This window comes from Piliocolobus tephrosceles, chromosome 9, assembly GCF_002776525.5.
Source record: "Piliocolobus tephrosceles isolate RC106 chromosome 9, ASM277652v3, whole genome shotgun sequence".
In the NCBI taxonomy this organism is placed as follows: domain Eukaryota; kingdom Metazoa; phylum Chordata; class Mammalia; order Primates; family Cercopithecidae; genus Piliocolobus; species Piliocolobus tephrosceles.
The window spans coordinates 94,271,362-94,286,797 of NC_045442.1; positions in this window are offsets into that span (position 1 = coordinate 94,271,362).

The following is a 15,436-nucleotide window of genomic DNA, read 5'->3' on the forward strand; positions in this document are numbered from 1 at the left end:
ACTACATGCAAATAAACTAGAAAATCTAGAAGAAATGGATAAATTCCTGGACACATACAGCCTCCCAAGACTAAACAAGGAAGAAGTCAAATCCCTGAATAGACTAGTAACAACTTCTGAAATTGAGGCAGTAATTAATAAACTACCAACCAAAAAAAGTCCAGGACCAGATGGATTCACAGCTGGCTTCTACCAGAGGTACAAAGAGGATCTGGTATCATTCCTTCTGAAACTATTCCAAACAACAGATAAAGAAGGACACCTCCCTAACTCATTTTATGAGGCCAGCATCATTCTGATTCCAAAACCTGGCAGAAACACAACAAAAAAAGAAAATTTCAGGCCAATATCCCTGATGAACATTGACAAGAAAATACTCAATAAAATACTGGCAAAATGAATCCAGCAGTACATCAAAAAGCTTATCCACCACGATCAAGTTGACTTCATCCCGGAGATGCAAGACTGGTTCAACATACACAAATCAATAAACATAATCCATCACATAAACAGAATCAATGACAAAAAACACATGATTATCTGAATAGATGCAGAAAAGGCCTTCAGTAAAATTCAACACCACTTCCTGCTAAAAACTCTCAATAAACTAGGTATTAATGGAACATATCTCAAAGTCGTAAGACCTATTTCTGTTAAGCACATAGCCAATATCACACTGAATGGGTAAAAGCTGAAAGCATTCCATTTGAAAACAGGCACAAGACAAGTATGCCCTTTATCACCACTCCTATTCAACATAGTATTGGAAGATCTGGCCAGACCAATCAGGCAACAGAAAGAAATAAAGGTATTCAAATAGGAAGAGAGGAAGTCAAATTGTCTCTGTTTGCAGACAACAAGATTGTGTATTTAGAAAACCCCATCGTCTCAGCCCAAAATCTCCTTAAGCTGATAAGCAACTTCAGCAAAGTCTCAGGATACAAAATCAGTGTACAAAAATCACAAGCATTCCTATACACCAACAATAGACAAGCAGAGATCCAAATCATTTGTGAACTCCTATTCACAATTGCTACAAAGAGAATAAAATACCTAGGAATACAACTTACAAGGGATATGAAGGACCTCTTAAAAGAAACCACAAACCACTGCTCAAGGAAATAAGAGAGGACACAAACAAATGGAAAAACATTCCATGCTCATGGATAGGAAGATTCAAGATCATGAAAATGGCCATACGGTCCAAAGTAATTTAAAGATACAATGCTGTTGACTTGTATCAATAGCTACCATTGACTTTCTTCACAGAACTAGAAAAAAAAAAAAAAAAAAAAAAAAAAAAAACCCTACTTTAAATTTCATATGGAACCAAAAAAGAGCCCATATAGACAAGACAGTCCTAAGCAAAAAGAACAAAGCCGGAGGCATCACGCTACCTGACTTCAAACTATACTTCATGGCTTCAGTAACCAAAACAGCATGGTACTGGGACCAAAACAGATGTATAGACCAATGGAACAGAACAGAGGCCTCGGAAATAACACCACACATTTACAACCATCTGATCTTTGACAAACCTGACAAAAACAAGCAATGGGTAAAGGTTTCCCTATTTAATAAATGGTGCTGGAGAAATTGGCTAGCCATACACAGAAAACAGAAACTGGACCCCTTCCTCATACTTTATTTAAAAAAATTAACTCAAGATTGAATAAAGACTTAAATGTAAAACCTAAAGCTATAAAAACCCTAGAGAAAACCTAGGCAACACCATTCAGGACATAGGCATGGGCAAAGACTTCATGACTAAAACACCAAAAGCAATTGCAACAAAAGCCAAAATTGACAAATGGGATTTAATTAAACTAAAGAGCTTCTGCTCAGCAAAAGAAACTATCATCACAACGAACAGGTAACTTACAGAATGGGAGAAAAATGTTGCAATCTACTCATCTGACAAAGGTCTAATATCCAGAATCTACAAGGAACCTAAACAAATTTAAAAGAAAAAAATCAAACAAACCCATGAAAAAGTGGATGAAGAATATGAACAGACACTTCTCAAGAGAAGACATTTATGCATCCAACAAACATATGAAAAAAAGCTCATCATCACTGGTCATTAGAGAAATGCAAATCAAAATCACAATGAGATACCATCTCATGCCAGTTAGAATGGCTATCATTAAAAAGTCTGGAAACAAGAGATATTGGAGAGGCTGTGGAGAAATAAGAAAGCTTTTTCACTGTTGGTGGGAGTGTAAATTAGTTCAACCATTGTGAAATACAGTGTGGCGATTCCTCAAGGATCTAAAACCAGAAACACCATTTGACTTTTCATAATGTACATAAAAAATAAACACTGTTGTTTGAAACCTGCTTTACCATAAGAAAGATTCGGCTCACGTACACAAGATTGCAGTTCAAGCACAAAGTCTGCTTATTCCTTCTAACTCTCCATTTATTGTTTAAAAATTAAATTGCATTGAAGGGTAAGTCACTTCAAATAAAATTTATTAAGTGCAAAATGTTCAGGAGTGTTAACCATTTCTCAGATGCCTGGTTTATTATCACTGTAGGTGCTATCCAGAGTCACAAAGTGAGGAGACTCACAGCTTAGAGACTGACTCCAGGAGAAATTCCAGCTACTCTTTCCCTGACTGGCCAAAAAGCTGATTCTTTCTCTCTAAGCCTATTTCCTGAGGTTGCAGATTACTGAATGAGCTGATGCTAAAGTTATTATGCATGTAATTGAATACAGTAAAAATATATTTTCATAAATATATTCTGTCTGACACACAGTAAGTTTTCAATAAACAACAAAGTCTTATTTACATGCCTTATTTTCTTTAATTTCCATAAAAAAATCCAAGGATATTATCTCCTTCATACACCTGAAAAGCTGAGGCTCAGAAATAACACAGGCATGGCTAATATGGACAATAGACTCAATGCCATAAATGATTTAGGCATTAAGTAATTGAGTTCAAATCCTACTTTCAGTTACAATTTTAACTGAATAGAAAAGAAATCAGATTCGGGTCACTTTAATTTGGAAGGATTCAAGAGAATCTAGAGGCAATTTGATAAAGGTGCTGTGCTCATCACTGCGTATAGAAAGAATCTGAAACTACTTTAAGTAGCTTTCAACTTTAAAAAATCTACTTTATTTTTCATTTGTTAAATAGGAAAAGAAAACCAAAAACAAGTTGGTATTACAGGTAACAATGACAAGCAATTCTGTTACAAAATTATTGTCTGATAGATGCCTGAGTTTTCTGATTTTAGATCTCAAATATTTATAGGCTATGAGAACATACCTTGCTAGCACTGGTCAAGTCAATGTTTTTGACTCTTTTTTTATTATCAGTGAAGAGGGCTTTTTGTTATAGTTTTCATTTTTTTTGTTCTAGAAATTGCCTCAGACAGGGATTGATGTCAGGAGGCTTCAAGAAGAGAAATATACATGAATGGGGGACCCCAGGGTGCAGGTGACAATAGTCACAGGTATGGGAGAAACCAGGAAATCTTGCCATGTTAACTTTGCTCATCTCATCATGCTTTGTATTCAGATAAGAATGTCATCCAGAAACACAGCATGTTACTTCTTGTAAGTGAGTCTTACTGTTCCACAAAATATACAAGTTTAAAAGCCAGAATGGAAATTAGACTTCAACAAATAATTCAGCCAACTCCAATATTCAAGAAAACTGTACAAAAATATGCCACAATGTTATTTCAAACAGAAAGGCAAGCCTCTACTGATGGGACTTCCTCCTTGATGAGGCTGACTGCTCCTCACCAGACAGTCCTCGGGTTTCTGAAATATGATACTTGAAGAAAACTGGACTGAGTCTATTCAATATTGTATTTGAGATTAATTCCAATAAGCTTAAGACATGCCCATTAGACATTTTCCAGGATGTTACTGCCTAAAAAACTAATAATCGCAACACTAAATAATTCTTTACAAGGTTTGTAAACCAATCTGCAACTTTAGGTGTAGTAAAACAGTTAAACATGCTATACTAAAGATTTTGTTTTTAAAAAGCATTTACTTCCTTGGCTGACCACGTGCTTGTGAAGCTAAGGAAACATCTTGACAGCCTCACTTGGGTGGAGAGGAGCTTCCTTTGCAAGAGCTGCCCAAAATGCCAACTCACACACAGCAGACACTCTCTGAGTGCCCCATTTGGGTTGGGCTTTGAAGCTGGCTTTATACAGGGTCTCAACAATCACACAGAGACTTTTAGGTTTTGTTTACTTGTCAAATAATAAAGCAATAAAAAAGACTTTTGGTTTTGTTTGCCTTTTTGTCTTTCTAGTCTATCTTTCATGCCAGCAGTAGGATTTTGAGGGTGGTTTTCCTCCTTTGGCTAAACCATTCCCAGCATCACAGTAGCAACCACAGCATTCAGATGAGAAAGCTGTCTCTTTGATGGATCCTTTTAGGAGCACACTTGCTGCTATCCCAGAAGCCTCTGACAAATGTGTCCCCATGTCTCTTGGCTTCATGAACCAATCACTACAGAAGGGATGGGATTAAGTTTTTCCCAGGAATAAGGGGGAAAGTCACAGCACATATGGGAACAATTAGGAAAGGGTGAAGAAGAATGGATGCTAAGGCAAGCGAAAATGGCCACACACCACAGAACTTAACCTGAAAACAAGTCCTCTCCTGACCCTAGGCAGATTCCCACTCTAAATCTCTCCTCCACTGACATTCTCAGCTGTATCTTCAGTGTATCATCTTCTCCTATAACACCCGATGACAGCTAAAACATTCTAGTGGAGTCATATTTTAGGTGTTTTGGAGCAGTGGTTCTCAAAGTTTAAAGGAAAAATGACCTGAAGACTTATTACAATTTAGGTGCTGGTGTGCCACACCCAGAGGTTCCAAATTCACTTTGTGTGTGTGTGAAAGGGGTGGGGGGCGGAGAGAGAGAGACAGAGAGCGAGAGAGAGATTGCCTGCAGGTGGAGGGGTTGTCATTTTAACAAGCAATCCAGATTATTTGAATGGAGGTAATCAATGGACCTTGCTGAGAAACATCCAATTTAGAACTTATAAAATGTTAAAACTACGTAGCCAAAAGAATTTGGAGTTTAAATCACAGCAATCTTTCTATTCATGAAGGTTTAAAAATAATTCATCACTCCAGGAAAAAGAAGAGCATGCATGTTTTAGATTTTCCACAGGTTGTTATATATTTTCCAGAATCCTCTCAGGTAATTAGGGTGAGTGGTATTATTCTGACTTTGCTGATTGGGATATTAATGCAGGTAAAGGGATTTGCCAAAGGTTATATAACTTCCTGGGGCGTAAACCCTGCCAGGCCTCCTGACTTTTGTACAGAGGTCAAGTAACATGGCATTCCCTCTACCACTACTAAAGTCAAAAGCATTGGGAAAAGTATGCAGAAAATATAAACACATTTCCTAATCTAATTTTGGATCAAGATTTCCTCATCTCTCCAACTCTCTATCAGTAGGCAACTTTGGGGGAGGCAGTGAGCGAAAAAGAATTTAGTCATATTCTACCTTTAAGTATTTGCCTTGGGGACCCATTACAGGGAAACTTAAATCTCACAGATATGTTACTGGGGGGAAAACACATAGTCCCCTACAGAAAAACATTATCACATATTTTCCATAGCTGAGGGTTTGACTGGCATTAATCAGAACAGATCAATCTGAGTTTTTAACTTACTATAGATATAAGCTTGAGAAGAGACAAAGGAAAAACAGGGCTCTTTTTAAGATACCATAAATGTGGCATACTTTAAAGAGAGCAAGGATGCAGACGGCTTCTTTGATTTCAGAAACTTCAACTGGAACTTCCTAATGTGTTGTCTGGTTGGGTTTCACATACCATATCATGAGATTCTTTACAGAAGATAAAGACTCTTTGATAGCAAAGAAGAATTCTAATTCTACAGTCTACCTTTTCCTTTACCATCAAGAAAAAACCTGCATTCTCCCCCATGAGAAAAACTCCAAATATAATGAACAAAACAAAGAATTCTTTAATCAAATTAGTAAAAGAAACCCCCAGCAGAAACAGTGCATCTTTTTGAAGGTTAAAGATGTTATAGGCCAGGCACAGTGTCTCACGCCTGTAATCCCAGCACTTTGGGAGGCTGAGGCGGGTGGATCTTTTGAGCACAGGAGTTCGAAAACATCCTTGCCAACATGGTGAAACCTCGTCTCTACTAAAACTACAAAACTTAGCTGGGTATGGTGGCAGGCACTTTTAATCCCAGCTACACAGGAGGCTGAGGCAGGAGAATCACATGAACTTGGGAGGTGGAGATTACAGTGAGCTGAGATCACATCATTACACTCCAGCCTGGGCAACAAGAATGAAACTCTACCTCAAAAAAAAAGTTATGAATAGAGAAAATGTTTTGTGTGTCAAATCTCTCTGGCTTCTGGGTGAAAAATGCCATTTGCTATTACACATTTTAATTGTAGAGCATCAAATAACCATGTTTATTTGCCAAAAACCTACTGTTTAGTGAACTACAAAAAATGGTTTATAAAAATCACTAGTAGCTGGCCAAGTGTGGTAGTGCATGCATATAATCCCAGCACTTTGGGAGGCCAAGGTTGGTGGATCACCTGATGTCAGGAGTTTGAGATCAGCCTGACTAACATGGTGAAACCCTATCTCTATTAATATAAAAAATTACCCAAGTGTGGTGGTGCATGCCTCTAATCCCAGCTACTTGGGAGGCTGAGGCAGGAGAATCATTTGAACCTGGGAGGCAAAGGTTGCAGTGAGCCGAGATTGCGCCATTGCACTCCAGCCTGGGCAACAAGAGCAAAACTCACTCTCAAGAAAAAAAAGAAAAATCATCAGAAGCATTATTCAAATAGTAATTTTAAAAGCATGGTGGCTCACACCTGAAATCCTAGCACTTTGGGAGGCTGAGGCCAGTGGATCACTTGAGGTCAGGAATTTGACACCAGCCTAGCCAACATGGTGAAACACCATCTCTGCTAAAAATACAAAATTAGCCAGGCGTGGTGGTGCACACCTATAATCCCAGCTACTCCAGAGGCTGAGGCAGGAGAATCACTTAGAACCTGGAAGGTGGAGGTTGCAGTGAGCAGAGATCTTGCTACTGCATTCTAGTCTGGGCAACAGAGGAAGACTCTGTCTAAAAAAAAAAAAAAAAAAAAAAAAGTATTTTTGATAGCAGAGTTGTGCAGCGGAAGCGTGCTGGACCTATAAGGAGCAGTTTTTTCTAGAATACCCTTCATTTCTGAGCATTCACCAACCTAGAAACCTCGACAAATGGGTTTAGTTTGCCATTCACAAACCAAGTGACCCATCCTGTCAGCTGTCACTGTCCTCTAAATTAGAAAATTGTCTGTGGCAATCAGCTGTGGCCCTGCTTATTGTCCAGTACCAAAAAATTCCCCAAATAAAATATTTATCATAGCAGATCAACCCTGAACCAGAAGGAAGAGAGTACAAAACAGATATTCTAAGCCCCAATACCTTACCAAAAGATTGTTGTCTTAGAGCCGATACTTTGTTTTGTGGGGCTCAATCATACTGCTTTAAAATAGAGTTGCTTTCTTTAAACACACACAGTTTCTTTGTTGGAAATGCTCATTTTGCTACACTACAATCTTCTGGGTTTATTCAATCTCCTCTAATTTCCTCTATTGTCTGAATTTGGAAAAGAACTGAAAAGCACATTTCACATTTGTCCTCTTTTCTTACAAAAAGCAAAAATGCATTAGAGGGCAAGCACGCTCACTCGTGCAGGACAGGTCCATCCCACTTAGCATCCTCAGCGGAGGTCCTCTGCACCCTGGGATATTAGCCAATTGAGCCACCAGGTCAAAAGGCAAGCAACACTACTCAGGGCTACCTCACAAGAAACAGCTGCTGGACACAGTCTAGACTGCGGTCAACCCAGGGGTTTCATTTACTTCTGCAGAGTAAGTAAGGCAGAGATAGCAGACAGCTGTGCCATGCACAGACCTGCCCCTAAAATATGTATTCCTGGGTGGGAAACACCAATTAAAGTCTGACCCACTGTTCTTCCCTTTCCACTGGGTTCTGTGCCCCAGCATGAACATCCTCCTTTAAACGTGGGTGGAAACACCAGTGCAAACATCAATCTACTCAGTGCACACCCCTTGCAAAGAGTTGCCCCTTGGACCTAGGGTTGTGCAAACTGGCCTGCATCTGGAAGGAGGCCCAAGCAGGCCTTGGTAATGGGCATTTGGCTGTTTGAGAAAGAGGCCTGGGTTCCTGGGAGCCCAGAGAACACACTAGAAGTGGCTGTGTGCATCACAGCTTTTCACTCTGTGCAGAGAAATAACACCCAGCAAAGGAGGGCCAGTGCAGAGGTACCTAAAACATAGGGCCCAGCAGCCTGTTTTTGGGGTCTAAGGACAAGACGGCTGTGGGCAACCCCAGGGTGGGGTCTCTGGGATGAACCTGGAGACCTGAGCTTGCACAGCTTCCTTGGTAAATTGAGGAGGTGTGGACCACAAGATTGCCAAGCTCCTTTCTATCCGAACTTGATACTGTGAGATTCCATGATCCAGTTTGTCACAGTTGATGGCTCAATCTCATGCACTAGAAAAAGGTAGTATAAAAGAAAAAAATAAAAAGACATTCAAGTGAGTATAAAGGCCTTTAATCTCAGCCTCTCTAGTTCAAAGAGATACTGGTTCATAGAGCTGTTAGATTTAACTTCCACAGATGACTCAACAGAGGATAACTACTAATCGGAATACAACATCAAAACTATAACCAATATAGTCACTGGATTAAGAACAACTCAAAATAGTTCCAGTTTCCAAAGGGCCATAAAGTGTGCATATCAGTACGATGTGCAATTAACACATAATTTATTATGAAAATGTGGACATGCCGGGTAAGGAAGGGGGTTTAGGTTGACTTTTTATAATACTTTAAATGTAAAATGCCATTTCTGTGAACTGGATGATATCTTCCAGATTCTTTAATTTGGTTTACCTTCTGATAGATCTAGATAGAAACAGGTAGGACCAGCCTCTACTGAACCTCAATACAGTTGCAAAACACAGAAAGCCTGCTTGCCTACACATGTAGAAACATTGTTATCACAAGACACAGAAGGCAAACTTCCAATCCGGCATACTTACCTGTCCTCTCATATGTAGGGCAATAAGAATGGGGGACCAGATGGTTAAGTAGATGCCAAAGAACACCAGAGCAGTCAGTGTGCTTCCCCAGACAGCCAGCTGACTGAACTGCAGAGGAAAACAGTCACTTAGACAGTTTTCCGGCTGGACCGGCAGATTCACCCAAACTCCACCTGCCACAGAATGCCTGCATCCTAGCTAGCTCTCTCCTTATGGAAAGATTCTCATGACTCATAGCTTACTGGGGAGGTCAATCTTCCTAATTCCCTTGTCTCAGAATTTTTAACAATGACTTGAAGTTATGAGTGTCCCCAAAGTACTCTGAAGATGAACATGCTTTTGCTGTCATGGCTGGCCTTTCTCTCAAGATTTATACCATAGTGACAGCGGGCCCCTCTCAGTTCGTGGCAAGTGTTTGCTCTAACCTAAGGCTGTATACAACAAGGATTCATTAGTCTGGTAAGAGAGTGGCTGAATGGACAAAATCAATAAGATGTTTCTATTCATCATTTTGGGACTTCAATTGTTCAATTTGCAAAGAATTTTTTTAAAATCTGAAATGGATATTGCCTCTTAACAGTGTTTCTTTAAGCATCTACTGAGTTGTTCATTTTTCCTCCTTTGTCCTCTTAATATGATGATCCTTGACTTCTTTCTTTCTTCAACAACACACAATCTAATCTATATGCAAGTTCTGTTAGCTTTTAAAAAGATAAAATAAATCCAGGCTCTGACCACTTCTCACTGCCTCCTCCTCTAACATCCCAGGCTGAAGACATCATCACATTTAACCTGGATTAATTGCCACTGTCTCTTAGGGCAGTGGGCCCCAACCCACAACACAGGCCATGGACTGGTAGCAGACCATGGCCTCTTAGGAACCAGGCTGCACAGCAGGAAGTGTGCAACAGGTGAGCAAGCAAAGCTACATCTGCATTTACAGCCATTCCCTATCACTGGCATTCCCACCTGAAGTTCTGCCTCCTGTCAGATCAGCAGTGGCACTAGATTCTCATAGGAGCATGAACTCTATTGAGAACTGTGCATGCAAAGGACCTAGGTTGCGTGTTCTTTCTGAAAATGTAATGCCTGATGATCTCTCACTGTCTCCCATCACCCCCAGATGGGACTACCTAGTTGCAGGAAAACAAGCTCAGGACTCCCACTGATTCTGTATTATGGTATATAATTATTTTCTTATATATTACAATGTAACATATAAAAGAAATAAAGTACATAATAAATGTAATGTTCTTGAAGCATCCTGAAACCAGCTCCTAGGAGACTCATGGAAGTCCCCTTGTCCATGGAATAATTATCTTCCATGAAACCAGTCCCTGATGCCAAAAAAGTTGGGGACTGCTATCTTAGGAGATTACCTATTCCACACTGACTTATCACCTCATACTCATTTTTTTTTAGCAGAGCATTTAAACATCAGGCAGGTCATGATACTTCATGAGAGACAAAAATAAAGATTTAGATATAATCTTTAAATGCTGGAAATAATGAAAACGTCTAAAATAGGAGACTGCTGAAATAAATGATGGAACATCTATAAAACTTAATCTATAATCATAAACAATAATTGTGTTGAATTATATTTGAAGGCATAGAAATTGTGTCTAATCATTTTTTAATAATAAAGTCTTGTGTTCTGTAATGCATCATCTTATTTTAAAATACACACACACACACACACACACACACACACACACACACACATACATACACAGACATAGAACAATGTCTGGAAGGATCCCCAGCAAAGCATTAATAGTGACTGTCTCTTGATAAAATTATGGAAATTAATTTTTTTTAGTCTTTCTTTATTTTCTGTATATTTGGGTATGTATATGGTTTTTGTTTTTAAAATGAGACTTTACATTTGAAATGAGATGACTGTTGTAAGCTTAGAAGTGTATTAGGTGCCAAGCAAATAAATCGCCAAGAGAATTTGGATTGCAAATTTGCTCCAATAAAGATCAATCCACAATTCATACATATCAAATTTGAAATAAGATAGCCAGATGTTGTTTATTGTTTCCCCTAGGCTTAGAAATAAATCATAGCATGAAAATGTCTATACTGAATAGAGAAACAATTCTAGACAAAACTTACTTTAATTCAAGCTGTAGTCTCAAAACCAGCTTTCTGACAATCAATAACAAGAACATACTGTGGAAAGACAGAAGAGTTTGAAAAAACATGATTCTCAGTGAGTTATTTTCACTTTCCATTAGAAATCGCATGTCTCCACTCCAGATCTGCTTTCTCTGAGTCAGCTCGAGTTTGAAAATATAGCCATCTCAGCAGCTAACTCTCTAGGGGTTGTTTGTAGGGAACATACAGACAGAGTCACTTCCAGAAGAGCTCTCAATCTAATGATGGGCCTTCTCATAAATAGTAGAGAAAGACTTTCTGTTAGCTTGGATGATTTGGGAAACACCACCATTCTGAGTGGTAGATTCTGCAGGTAGATGTGAAATGGTCATTTGAAGAATGGAGAAATCTGCTAATCACCTGTCAAGAAACTTTGACTTTGTATTTCATAACCATTCAGGCCTTTAAAGGATCTATCAAATATATTTTGAGGAGTTAAAATAAGGAATAATAACAAGGGAGGTTGTATATATAGGGTTTAGAGAAGTACAAGTCACACATGAGCTACTTAAGAATGGCTCAGCAAACGGAGATAAACTTACTGTGTAAACAATATTTTCAACAAATAGATAGGCAGTGGCATGACCACTGGTCAACATGTATCTGAAAAAGAAAGAGGCTACTATTAACTTCCTAGATCCTGAGCATAGCCACCTATTTTATTCAAAATATTAAACATGGAACTTTAGGAACATCTATAAACTCACAGGGGCATTTCAAAATCCCATTCTCTGTGATTCTAATGCCAAATTTTGTTTCTAGTGCTAAAGTTTTTCATCTTATAGTCTGTCTAAATAAAGTGAACAAAGTCAAGCTTTCAACAAACCAAAAAACCAAATACTTGATCTGCATTGGAATTTCCATTTTTATGAAGATTAAAATTTCTATTTATCCAGTTTTTTATGAGAAAGGAATAAGAAATTATTAACCTATTTTGATAAAATGCCAACATTGAACCTTTTTCCAAGTGTTCATTTATGATTCATCTTTAATTTTTTGCTAAATTTGAATTATGGATCAATAAAAAGATAACTACATGAATATAAAACCAATTTATAATGACAGTTCTGAAATAATTTGGAGGGATATTTACTACTCATGTTCTTATTGTAACTACATGAGCTTCTGGAATCTATCAGTTGGAGGAATGCAAGCAATCCAATGAGAGATGTTTAGAAAATACAGGAAGGATTTTGAAGCTTCAGTTTTCCTCTCTCATTTTGTTTTTTGTTTTCAAGGATGTCTATGACAATGTATATGACAACCACTGAGGCAGAACTCTAGTAGAGCTGTCCAATCATGTCAACTAGACCCGCATGGAGAAGTCTGATTTTTATCCTCAGGAGTCAGAGCCTATTTTTAAGACAAGCCACAGTATCTTTGTGTTACATAGCCAACCACCTTTTATTCTTTTTTTTCAACTTTTATTTTAAATTTGGGGGTACAAGTGCAAGTTTGTTACAAAGATATATTGTGTAACATTAAGGCTGGAGTACACTATCATCCAGGTAGTGAGCATAGCACACAATTGGTAGTTTTTCAACCCTTTTCTCTCTCCAGCTCTTCTCCTGTTCCCCAGTGTCTATTGTTCCCATCTATATGTTCATGTGTACTCAATGTTTAGTTCCCACTTACAAGTGAGAACGTGTGGTATTTAGTTTTATTCTTTTTTATACTCAGTCCAGATTTGTGGCTCACAGGCTGGGTAGATAAAGATTTTAGTGTTCAAATTTGCAACCAATAGCAGCTATACACACATATCTGGGCCTGCCAATTTTTCCATTTGCTTGTTGAAGAATCAACTCTTATGAAAAAGTCAAGATCTGTTTATTTTCCTAAAACAGTGTAATGAATGGAATCATAAGTAGAATTGGGTAACCATGGGTCTCTGAATCCAGCTCCTGGGCACACACTTTCTCCTGCTTCTCAACAGTTAAGTTTGTGGATAAGGGAAGATTAATCATAAAAGCAATATCATGGGCTGCCCTAATACAGAGGGCCTGCTGCTGGATAAGGTAAGAGTTACACTAGGAGAACAGGAATGGAACAATCCCTAATCTTAGGGGAGAGGTGGGAAATAGAGCCTGGAGCTTAGGCAGGACTTTATTAAAAGGGAAGGAAAGAGCAAGTTAAAAAAGGAATGGACAGGCTAAGCTAATCCCAAGAAGGCAGCAAATCAATGTATTAGCAAATAGCTATTCAAAATTGTAGGAGTTTATGTTTTAGCAACTGGCCTTAAGATTGGTTTTAGTAACAAGTGCAATACTTTTTTTTTTCTTTTTTAGTTTTCTCTGTCTTTTTTTGTCCTTTTTAGAATGGAAAACTTCAAACATACACAAAATGGCAAGAATAGTACAACAAATTCCCAGGTATACATAACCCAACAATAACAATTGTAAGCATTTGGCCACTCACATCTCTTTAGCTCCCCACCTCCTCCCTATCCTCCCAAGTTCCCATTGAATTATATATCATGTCATTCATTAATAATTCCATATATTTAGTTACAGCTCAATGAATTTCCACAAAGTGAACATGCTCATATAAACCACACCTGCACTGGGAAATAGAAATTACAAACACAAAGAGCCCCCTCTGCAGTACTCTCTTAGTCCTTTCCTCACTACTTCCCAAAAGAGTAGCCACTATCACCAATTGTGAACTTTGCATATATGGATTCATAGAATATGTGTATTTTTTGGTTTGGCTTCATTTGTCTAACATTGTTGGTAAGATTTATCCATGTTGCTGAACATAGCCATAGTTTGTTTATTTTTATTGCTCTATAGTATTTTATTGTAAGAATACACTACAATTTAGTCATCCATTCTACCACTGATGCACAACTGGGTTGCTTCCAGCTCTTGACTATGACAAATGCTGCTGCTATGAACATTCTTATATGTCTTTTGGTACACACTTGTATTCATTTCTGTTGGGTATATAACAAGTATGAAATTGGGTCTTAAAATATGTCCATATTAACTTCATCAAATGCTGCCTAAGAATTTTTTGAAGTGGTGGTGCTATTTTACCTTTGCCAGTTCTAGTTGCTCCATATCCTTGCAGTCACTTGTCAGTGTCTGTATTTTTTATTTTGACCAGACTGGTCTGTGTGTCATGGTATCCCATTGTCGCTTTAAGTTGCATGCCCTTGATGAAGACATTTTCTGATGCTTAATTGGCTCTTTGAATATATTCTGCAACTGATTTATAGGAGTTTTTCATATATTTTGGATATAAGTTTTTGATTGGACATAAACATTGCTGATATCTTCTCCCACTTTAACTTGCCTTTTCTTTCTCTTAATGGTGACTTTCTTAACACAAAGTTCTTAATTTTAATATAGTCCAATTTATCAGACTTTTTCTGTATAATTAATGCTTATCTAGTCTTACTGAAGAAATTTTTATCAACCTCAGTGTCATAAAGATATTCTCTTATACTATAGAAACTTTGTTTTTTTGTTGTTGCTTGTTTGTTTGTTTGTTGAGATGGAGTCTCACTTTGTAATCCAGGCTGGGGTGCACTGGCATGATCTCGGCTCACTGCAACCTCCTCATCCCGAGTTCAAGCAATTCTCCTGCCTCAGCCTCCCAAATAGCTGGGACTATAGGCACCCGCCACCACGCCCAGCTAATTTTTTTGTATTTTTAGTAGAGTAAGGGTTTCACCTTGTTAGCCAGGATGGTCTCAATCTCCTGATCTCCTGATCCACCCGCCTCGGCCTCCCAAAGTGCTTAGATTACAGGCATGAGCCACTGCTCCCGGCTGTTACAGAAGCTTTATAAAAAATTTTTAACCTTTCACGTTTAGCTTTATAACCCACCTATATTGACCTTTGTTTATGATGTAAGATAGGGGTCAAATTCTTTTATTCCCCCATAATGATATCCAAGTGATCTACTAACATTTATTGAAAAGATTATTGTGGCCTCACTACACTGCAGTTTCACCTTTGTCATAAATCAGGGGATGGTATAAATATGAGTTTGTTTCTGGTTTCTTTATTTATATGTCCTTCTGCTAATATCATCTTATTTTAACTGTAATAAAGATTGAAACACCTGATGGTATACATTCTTGAGCTCTGCTCTTCTTCAGAACTTTCTTGACTCTTCTTGGTCTTTTATGTTTTCAAATACATTTAAAATTAGCT